Source organism: Atta colombica, unplaced genomic scaffold (assembly GCF_001594045.1).
Source record: "Atta colombica isolate Treedump-2 unplaced genomic scaffold, Acol1.0 scaffold1, whole genome shotgun sequence".
Taxonomy (NCBI): domain Eukaryota; kingdom Metazoa; phylum Arthropoda; class Insecta; order Hymenoptera; family Formicidae; genus Atta; species Atta colombica.
In genome coordinates, this window is record NW_017259183.1 from 1,845,933 (window position 1) to 1,846,553 (window position 621).

General features: G+C 27.9%; 1 protein-coding gene across 1 annotated transcript in view; it reads left to right on the plus strand.

Moving 5' to 3' along the window:
- LOC108694936 (ABC transporter A family member 1-like) overlaps nt 1-621 on the plus strand; it is a 27,986-nt gene that overhangs the window by 5,235 nt on the left and 22,130 nt on the right. The window lies entirely within an intron of this gene.

Genomic DNA, 621 nt, shown 5'->3' on the forward strand with positions numbered 1-621 from the left:
TCTTAATTTATAATTTTTTTAGGTTTTTAATACTCTTAAATCTTAGTTAGAACAAACATAAATTAACTTAATTTTTCCTTTTTTCCTTTTTAAGTTTGATAAACAATACACAATAGACATAAAAAGATGTACATTATTTCAACAATTTAATATAAGTGTTATTTAACTTCACAGTTAAAACTCTCGTCGAATTTTCACTGAGAATAGCTAATTTCATATTTATTAAGTAGAACTGTACAAGAGTGAGACGAAAGTAAAACAATGAAAACGAAAAGACGCGAACGTCTGCGAGAATGGCGACGGCACGACTACGTCTTGTCGCAGACTGTGTTCGCCAACTGCACGTTACTAATCGGTCGTTTTTGCGTAATCGCGGTGCCAACTGGGCCAAGGGTTAGCGACGAAGAAGAGAAACATTTCTCTATCTCATTCATTTTTTTCACGCTTTTTTTTTTGTTCTCACTGTGTGCATATGAAAAAATCATCGAACTAATTAGTATAATTAAATCATAATAAGAGAAAATTATTTAATTCTAATTTTTTCAAATTAAAATTATAGTTGATAAAAATAATATTCGAAAATTATTTACTTAAATATAATTTATAAAATTTATAAAATTA